Raw genomic sequence first — 9,743 nt, 5'->3', positions numbered from 1 at the left:
GCTGCTGCCCCACGGACAGAAATTCAAGGGGTGAGGTGGCTCCTGTGCCTTCTTTCCTTGATGAGCCATACCTGTTGAAATGCTGCCTGTGCTAAAAGTGGGGGTCTGCCAAGGTCTAGCTTATCTCTGACCGTAATGCTCGCCTGGCACTCCTTTTGCGGTTGGTAGAGACGCGGCCGGCGGCCTTTCTGCCAAGGCAAGAGTTCACAGGGTCCTTGGGAAGGCTGGCTTTCATTATTTTCTCCCCTTTAGTTGATTTGGTTTCCAAGTTTGCAAATGAGGTCATTGTGTTTCCCAAAATATCCTCCCAAAATCAGGGCAAGGTCTGCAGATTTGTCTGCCTCTCCCCTCCCCTTTCTCTCTCACACACAATCCTTCTGCTGAATTGCAAAATATTTTATTTCTGTAAACACAAATTTCCCCCCAGGAAAACCCTCCCCTGCTGCTTGCCAGACTGAGCCTGGTGGCGCATTCCTGCCTCCCACGGCTTGCGGCAGTCATCTGCTGCCACCTTGTGTGCGCATCGAGCCTTTCTCTTCCCTGGCACCAGCGGAAGTTCCCTGACCACAGAGGCTGCCTCAGCCGCCTGGCCTACCCCGGTTCAGCTGCGGCAGAGTCTCCTGTCTGGTGCCCTCCTGGGGGAGGGGGGGGCTGAAAACCTCCTGCGGGTGCCAGATCGTCCCCAGACTACAGAGATCAGTTCCCCAGGAGAACTGCACGGCCTTGTGCCCCACAGAGGTCCCTGCCTGGCCTCCCCAGGCTCCATCTTCAGATCTCCAGCAGCTTCCCAACTGGAGCCTCCCTCACTCCCAGCCCCAAATTTCCCACCCAGCATTGATAGCTTAAGCGAGCCATCAAGGCTGCGTGGAAAGGTGGGCACCCTCAATGGGGCCCTGTGCAAGGGCAGGGGGGCTCTGGTGGCTTCACTGCCCTTCCCACGGCCTTGTCTGTAAGCCCACTGGTGGCCTGCCTTTTGGGATGCCAGAGCAGATCTCTGAACGTGCGGTCAGAGAGCCAGAAGGTCAGTTGCCTTTCGACAGGCAGAGGTTGGACCGGGCTCTTCCTTCTGCCTTGTGCGGGGGCTTTCACTGTCCTGCGAGGTGGGAGGGGTGGGAAAACGCCAGTTCTCACCTCCATCGAAATGCCTCCCCTGTCCCTTCAGTTGGACCAGATTTTAACATTGGTAATGCAGGACACCATTGACCGGGGGGGGGGGGGAGTTCTTGAGAAGGAGGAAAGGGGGGGGCAGTGGGGCTGGGGAAGGGAGTGGTAGTTCAAAAATGCAATGTTAAATTTTTGGGGGGTTAATTGTGTTTCAAGTTTTATTGTTAACATTTTTTTGAAATAAACTTTACCAGTTTATATGAATTCTAAAGTCTTATGTCTTCCTTCCACCCACCGCTCATATAGCAGCTATGCATGCCCCCCAGCTAACCACCCACTCACCCACTCACTCAGGGCCATTCTGCACCAGGATCTATGTTGCAAATTGGTTGCGGAACGAAAAAACAACATTTTAAATAGTGGAATTAATCGTTATGCATACCTGCCTTTGTAGTGGAATCCAGTTGCGTTTCTATCGTTTCCCACAGGTTTCCGGCCTTGGCAAAAATCGCTAGCCAGGAAGTGATATTGCTGAGCTTTGTCCCACCCCTGGCAGTAAATTAAACAAGCAGCCAATGGGCGGCTGTTATCATGCTCCCGAAAAGCCCCTTTCCCTTTAAGGCAGGTTAAAAAACACACACACACACACTGCAACGAATCTGAGTTGATTCGTTGCAATGAGAGACCAGTCTAGCTAGCAGGTGGTGTTTGAGCTGCCATTTCATCGTTGCCACACTCCCCCCGAGTGAAAAAAAAAATACCCCCTCCCCCGCACGGGCGTGATTTTCGGCCGAAAATAAAGGGAAAAATAAAGGGAAAATAAACCAGCAAACGGGTCTCTGTGTTGCTTGTGCTTGGTGACTTTAAACAGAGGGACTGCAGCCGGGGAAGCCTTGCTGGGTAAACGAAGGCTCGCCGGTGCGTTGATCTCCGCTCGCTCCGAGAAAAAAAATGGTGATCGCTTTGCCGGAAGATCAGAGGAGAGAGCCAGACTTTGCAGAAACCGCAACAATGGTAATGCACAGAACTTTCCGGCTAGTGTTGCAGATTGGTTGCAAGTGTGTAGTGCTTTCCGGAGGGTGAATCCACTTTTTGGGATTTCCCTGAAAGCGCTACAACGAAGCGCTTTTTGCGGATTGGTTTCAGGAGTGTGGCAGATTGTCAACAACGTTGTGCATAACCACATTTTTGTAGCGATTTCAATTTGCCACACTCCTGCTACAAAGAATCTGTGTGGAATGGCACTCAGACTTCCCTGCAGCCAGGGTCAGAAACCTTGGCCAATCTAGTCACCACAAAGATTGCCACAGTAAATCCTGTTGCAATCCCAAGGAACATGAAGAAAAGGAGACTCGTGAATCACAATAAGAAGCAACCTTTATTTAACAAGTAGACCTTAAGCAACAGAGTAAGCTTTTAACTACGGGGCGTATTTATCAGCAGGCTTAACCTTCCTTTTTCCCAGGGCTGGCCTCCTCCTGGTTTGTGTAGCCATGCTGTAGGAGGGAGGTGTTTGTGGGGGGTGTTTGTGGTTGACTGGGGGTCAGGTTAACATTAATCTGTGGAGGGTTTGCACTCTCCCTTGTCTCTCTCGCCTCCATTACCCTAACCGCCCTCTCCACAAGGCCCCCCATCCTGTTCATGGTCTCCACACTCCCTCTGAGGGTCTCGGTTGTGGACATGTAGACCTCCCTCAAGAGTGTCCCTTCCTCCTACTCCATTTGTGTCCGCTCACAGTCCCAGCTCAGCATTGCCTCCTCGAAAGCACATGAGCGCCTCATGTCCTCCTCTGCCTGTTCAAGGAGGCGATGACCCACATTGGTCAAGACAGAGACACGCCTCTGCCTCCTTCCTTCTCGTTGGAGTCTCTCCTCCCCAGACATGGCCCCTCTATGCAGCAGCGCTGCTGGGTCCTCGCGCATTGGGCTGGCTGCCCCCACCTCTGTGCGCTCCTCCTCTGACTGTTCCTCTGCTAATAAAGAGAGAGTGTAAAAAGGTTGTTAGTTATCATGCATTAGCATTTTCCACCCTTCAAAATAATTGAGAAGGGATGTCCCACGGAAACAAGCCTGGTGGCATCTCTGGGCTACAAGCTCCCCGGCTTCCACCCCCCTTGCCACTTGGGAAAGCAGCCTCCTTTGGGCCCTTCCTCGTTCCTCCTGGGTTTCCGGGATGTAATCTGTGTAGAAAAAAACACAACTCATGACAAGTATATTAATATACCCAGAGGGTGGCTTCAGACTCACCACATTTCAGGAGCAGAAACCTTTCGGTGTGTCCTGGCCTGGCCAGGTCCTCCTGCACAGGTGACAAAGCACATAGAACCACCCAAGTCCCTTTTCTCAAAACCATATTTAAATTACCCGCCTAGATGAGTGGAAACACCAGGGTCACTGTCCCGGTCTCCTCCAATACCTGTGGATTCCAAGGGACAGGCTGGAGGGTCTGGAGGGTTTCTATGAAATGTTAAAAAGGAAAAAAAAGATCAGTATGACACACACACACACACACACACCCCCGTTGGCAGGACCTGCTCGGGATATTGGTGGCATCTTCTGCCCTCCCAACGGTTCATAACAGCACAGAATAATTCTGGAAGAGTTTGGCAAGGTGGCAACGAATAAGCATTTAAACAAATGCCAGCTGTCAACACAGAAAGCAAAACCGAATCCCCCAGGCATCCCGGGAAATAAGCTTACCAGAGGCAAGGGGAGTCTGAGTGAGAATTGTCTCCTCCTCTCCGGGTAGCACTGCCAGCAGGTCCACCGTGACAAGGTCTCGTCCCCGAAGAATATTCTCCGGAGGTGCCCGCTGGATCCTTCCCGTTGATGTTCCCTCTCCTAGGTCATCCTGCTGTGAATGCTCAGCGACCGAAGCAGCAGGGTTCTTGACTACTCTCAAGCTTCTGCCCACTCGCTTTGGCCTCCCATCTCCATCTCCCTCCCCATAAATTGCCCGCTGCACTTTAAGCAAAATAAAATGGCGAACGCAAGCCGTAGCCCCGTGCTCACCTATTAGTTGCTTTTATCTGTTTATAGGGGGGGAAATGGTGATCCCGTCTCCTGGAAGCTCGGGGGTGGGATCTAGGAAGGGACTTTCTTTGTCCCCCTATTTTGAGACCGCACATGTCTTTTGCTGATGTTTTGCAGTTTGTATTCAGAAGTCGTGCGCTTTTTTCAGGAGAAATCCACTTTTTGCGATTCCCCAAGAAGCGCTACAAAAATCCGTATGTTTCAGGAGTTCGGCAGGAGTTTCACAGTTTGTGGGCAACGTCATGTGGAACTTAAAAAAAAAAAAGCATTTACCAAAGGTAGGACTTCGGCTCCATTTAAGTTGTGCGGAATGGCCCTAAAAATCTGGTCTATATGGAGCAACAAAAATTTTCATAGAATGCAAAAGTACTATTGTAATATATATATATTTTACCTACAACATAAGTAAAATTTTCCAGATGCCCCCAGATGTCCCTCCAAAAGTGGTACAATCTGGTCACCTTAATTATGAGGGAAATGCCTGTTGGACACTGGTAGGGCTGCCCCCCTCAGGAAGCCCCTGGAAATCTCTCGCTACTACATTTGTCCTCCAGAGATCCAAGCTCAGTTCCCCTGGACAACATGGCTGTTTCAGAGGGTGGAATCTAGTGCATAATACCCTGCCAAGGCCCTTCCCAGCCCCCACCCCTCAAATCTGCACCCAGAGCTGGCATCCCCAGAGACAGGGGCTCCATGGCTCAGTGTCTGGGGAGGTCTGTTTTGTGTACAGATAGTTCTGGAATCAGCCCCTCCACCACAGGTCCTGGGGAACTCCTGCCAAACAGAATAGCCTTGAATGATTATAGAATCATAGACTCCTAGAGTTGGAAGGGACTTCCTGGGTCATCTAGTCCAACCCCCTGCACTAGGCAGGACACTCCCAACCCTATCGTTCATCCACTGTAACCGGCCACCCCCTTGAACCTTCACAGAATCAGCCTCTCCGTCAGATGGCTAATCAGCATCTGTTTAAAACTCTCCAAAGATGGAGAACCTACCACCTGATCCAGGCATTCCCCTGGTCCAGTAAGGTAGTCACTATCTTGAAAAAAGTGATAAGGTTGGTCTGACATGACTGACTTGTTCTTGAGTCTTAGAAATCACAGCACTCTGTTCCAGCTGCTCAAGGACCGAGTGTTTGATGATTTGCTCCAAAATTTTGTCAGCTACAGATGTCAAGCTGATGGGTTGGTTGTTACCAGATTCACTTTTGCATAGTTTACAAAAAGCCAGGAGAGTGGGAGCCTTTCCAACTGCTTCTTCTGCTGTAAGGCAGGGGCCGTGACAGAAAGGGACAGTTGTTGCTTTGCCCATTGGCAGGCTGGCACCTGCAGGACACCCTGCTCTCGTGGTGAGTCCTAGAGGTAGCAGGCATATCTGTAACTGCTCCTGCGGAGTGGTAGTAATAAAAGAGTAAGGGCAGATAAACCGGGGAGATGGCTGGCTCAAAGACTGCGGAAGAGCTATCAGAAGCATAGCATCACAAAGCTATCACATGAAGGCCAGAACTATAATAATGAAGTAGAAATTCACTCATGTCTTACCCAATTCTTCCAGAACATATTTACGAAAAAGGAACAAAATATAGACCCTGGAACATTTTGTCAAAAAATATCAATGAGCAAATTCACAGACCATCACAGAAAAATTCTTAATCAAAGAATTACAATGCAAGAAATAAACGATGCAATAATGACAACAAAAGCCCAGAAAGCCCCAGGGCCGGATGGACTGAGTGCAATATATTACAAGAAGATGAGTCATGTTGTCTCTCCACATCTACTTCAACTAGTGAATGAGATTATAGACAATCCTGGAAAATCTCTCCCAAAATCATGGCAACAGGCCTCAATAACACTTATTCACAAGGAAGGAGGAGACACGAACTCACCCAACTCGTATAGACCAATCTCTCTGCTAAATGTGGACTACAAAATCTTGGCAAAAATCTTAGCAGAAAGACTGAAAAAATGCATCGGAGACGTTATACATCAAGATCAAACTGGATTCATGCCAAAAAGATTAATGAGAAATAACATAAGATTCGTATTGAATGTGGCAGACTACGTGCGTAAAGAAAAGTTGAAGGCCGCTTTTATATTCCTGGATGCGGAGAAAGCCTTCGACAACGTTAGTTGGGATTTCCTATTTGAAACACTGAAAGCAACCGATTGTGGTGGTACTTTCCTGGAATTCATCAGACAAATATATTCGGAACAAGAAGCCAGAATCTTAATAAATGGAATGCTTACAAAACAATCCATTAAAATAGGTAAAGGCACCAGACAAGGATGTCCTTTGTCTCCATTGTTATTTAACCTGGTACTGGAAATGCTGACAACTAAGATAAGAGCCACAGAGGAGATCATGGGAATCAAAATAGATGATCAGGAATTCAAATTAAAATGTTATGCTGATGATGTAGTGTGTACTGTCATGAACCCAAAAGCGTCAATTCCCCCTCTCCTGGAACTATTGAAAGACTTTGGACATTACTCAGGGTACAAAATAAATAAGGATAAAACAAAAATCGTTTTACAGGGAGCCACAGATCTCGAAGTGCAAAATATCAACCGAAAAACCGGATGTGAGACAAATCCCAAATGGGTGAAATATCTGGGAATCTATCTAGACAAAGAATTCCAAGAACTCTTCATTGGTAACTATGAAAGACTCTGGAAGAACATGCAACTGGATATCAAAAGATGGAACGAGTTAAAACTGTCCTGGTCAGCTCGAATGGCTACGGTCAAGATGAACCTGTTGCCTAAATTCAACTTTTTGTTCCAAATGTTACCAATAGTGGTCCAGGAAAAAACGCTAAGAAAATGGCAATCAGCGATTAACAAATTTATTTGGAGTGGAAAAAGGCCAAGAGTTGCTTTTAAAATACTTCAAGACGTGAAGGAGAGAGGAGGCCAAGGTGTACCCAATTTAAAACTATACAAAGACGCAGCAACACTTACATACATAGTGGACTGGATACGGGAACCGCACTCAAGAGAATTGGTATTTGAAAGAAAAACTATGGGTAACAGTTTTCATGAAAGACTATGGCCAGCAGGGAAACAAAAACAAAAAGTAGTAGCAAATACCTGGACTAGTGGGCTTATGAATGTATGGTCAAGATATAATAAGAGACTTTCCCCCACACCATCAATATTGAAATCGCCAATTGAGGCACATTTTGGTAAAGCTCAACAAAAAAGGTTGACCTGTATTCAGTACAAAGACTTAATATCAAAGACTGGTAAGCTTAAGGATATACAAACAATAAAGGATGAAGGAGTAGAAATTCAATGGTTAGAGTACAACCAACTAGTATCCAGATTTAAAGCAGAGTTCCAGCAACCGTTAAATCTAGAGGCCCCAATACCAGAGTTTGAAAACTTAGTAATCCAAGATAAACCACATTTACAGGGCCAAATATATAAACTGTTACTAAGGTACGAGACAGAAATGGAACGGGTAAAGCCATGTATGATCAAATGGATGCAAAATATTGAGACTAATGTGACAATGGAACAATGGGAGTTAGTATGGTCTAGAATACCAAAGTATACCAACAGTCAAATACTTAAAGAAAATTGGTACAAAATGTTTTATAGGTGGTATGTAACTCCAAAAGTGATCGCTAAAATTGCCAAAAATTGTAACAACAAATGTTGGAAATGTGATGATAAAGTAGGTTCTTTTTTTCATATGTGGTGGAGATGTGAAAAAGTCTATAAGTTTTGGGCAAAAATACATACTATTATGCAGAAAATGTGGGGTCTTAGATTCCCTATGAAAGCTGAAGCTATGTTATTAAGTGTTCCTCCTCAGTGCCTCCCAACCCACACACAGAGCTTCTTCTTCTACGCGACGACGGCAGCAAGACTAGAATTGGCCAAGAAATGGAAAACGCAAGAACTACCCTCGACAGAAGACTGGCTGAACAAACTAGCTGACTTTGCCAAGATGGCTAAACTGACACTGATAATTAATGGAAAAACAGAAGAGGCCTTTCAAGAACAATGGGGTCCTTACCTGAACTATCTAAAAAAATAACACAAAGGGAATTGAAACAGGGAACCAAATGTATTAAATGAAGAGCATAGTCCTTTTTTTTCTGTATTGACAACATAGATTGCATATATCTTACTGTCTTTAATTTTGGAAAATAAAAATAAAAACTTTAAAAAAAAAAAAAAATAAAAGAGTAAGGGCTAAAGGGGAGGAGAAAGGGCAGGCTCTGTCCAGGATAAAAACTCGGAGGGCCCAATTAGGAGCTGCGAAGCGGCTCCTGATTGGGCCCTCCGAGTGTCACTGCAGGGCCAAGCAGCCAATTTGCGCGGCTCCCCATTGGCTGGTTGGCCCGGCCTCGCCTGGACTGGCCGTGGAGTTGCCGCTCTGAGGAAGAAGCCTTCCCTGAAGGTTAGTCGCCTGGCTGGCTTCCCCTCCCCCTCCGAAAAGGCCCGGGTCCCTTCACGCTGGGGAAAGGAGTAGGGACGGGCCTGCTCCTTTCCCCGCAACGAGGCCACGGCCTTTCTCTGGAATGAAGCCTTTTCACCCCCACCCCCACCCGAGGCCACGGCTTCGTTCCGGGGAAAGGAGCAGGCCTTCCGCTTCACCGATGCCCCGGACCTCCTCCTTTCCCAAGAATCTAGTGCCCACTGCATTGGGACTACAGCAGGCTTTAAATCTAGTCACAGATATTTAGCTTTATGGATTGACTTGATTTTTATTCCACCCTCCAGCAAAGCCAGCTCAGGGCACTGTACATAATCATGAAGGTTTAGTATATGGTAGCCAGTAACTTAAATTAAGCCCAGTAACCAGTGGGTAGCCAATGGAGCTATTGTAAAATGCAAGTAATCCATGGGCTTCATTTAGCTATCGATAATAGCTGAGCGACAGCATTTTTTACCACCTGGAGTTTCTGAACTGATTTTGAGGATAAACTAATGTACAGTCGTACGTTGCAGTCGTCTAGATTCTGAGTAGTGTAGATGCGGACGGCCAGGTCTGCCCTATCAAGGTAAGGGCCATCTTACATGTTAGAGACACTCTTTTTGAGGGGAATTTGCCTGCAAATTCCTTCCTCCAGCCTCATCTCCACCTTGCATCTCACTGCCCGGCAATTGCGTCATCTGTCTGAAATGTGTAAATGGGTGTCAGTTGCCTCCAAACTGACCAAATTGTGCTGTCTGCTCCCAAGCAGAATGGGAACTTTACACACCAGCCAAACCCCATCCTTCCAGCAGCTGCCTGGAATTTTTGAATTAGATCATCGTGGGACCACTGGGCTGACTAATCCCTGAGTCTTTCCCTCCCCTCTCAAAATAGCAATGCATAGCTGCGGAACAAAGGTGTTGCTAATTCCATCAACCCTGAAATCATTCCATCCCCTCTTACCTCCAGAACTCAATTAGGGACTCACTAACAGCCTGCCCCACCTAGTCACCATCCCATTCTGGGTCATCAAGAAACCACTCGTGCTTTTAGTCTCACTCAGGAAATGAAGTCATGGGGAGGGGGGTTCTATTTCCCTGTGAGATTCATTAAGGACCCCGCTTGCTCACCTTATAGAGAGGCAAAACAACAGCATATTTTTAGCACACGTGA

This window comes from Paroedura picta, chromosome 13, assembly GCF_049243985.1.
Source record: "Paroedura picta isolate Pp20150507F chromosome 13, Ppicta_v3.0, whole genome shotgun sequence".
NCBI classification, from domain to species: Eukaryota; Metazoa; Chordata; class Lepidosauria; order Squamata; family Gekkonidae; genus Paroedura; species Paroedura picta.
Note: the sequence above shows the minus strand (reverse complement) of the source record.